This window comes from Morone saxatilis, unplaced genomic scaffold (assembly GCF_004916995.1).
Source record: "Morone saxatilis isolate NCDOM2014 unplaced genomic scaffold, NCSU_SB_2.0 Contig9, whole genome shotgun sequence".
NCBI classification, from domain to species: Eukaryota; Metazoa; Chordata; class Actinopteri; family Moronidae; genus Morone; species Morone saxatilis.
The window spans coordinates 1721529-1721735 of record NW_023340268.1 but is presented as its reverse complement, the minus strand read 5'-3'; the positions used below and the strand labels follow the sequence as shown (position 1 = coordinate 1721735).

Sequence of the window (207 nt, the reverse complement as noted above, 5' to 3'; positions counted from 1 at the left end):
ATTCAGCCTCTGAGGACCATGAATGTCGGCCTGGACAAAAGTAGTATCTTATTTTAACATGGTTATATTTGTCTATACGTGATTTCAAGAAGTTAGACAGATTATTACTAGTACTAAAACCCTTTCACACTCTAGCACAGTCTAGCCCTGAAATGTTCAGCATCATGTGTGAATGTGAACTGGGATCCATATTCAGAGAAATCTGTA

At 37.7% G+C, this 207-nt stretch overlaps 1 protein-coding gene across 1 annotated transcript in view; it reads right to left on the bottom strand.

The window, feature by feature from the left end:
- LOC118342382 (protein MTSS 1-like) overlaps positions 1-207 on the bottom strand; it is a gene marked incomplete in the record, with an annotated part of 59313 nt that overhangs the window by 11889 nt on the left and 47217 nt on the right.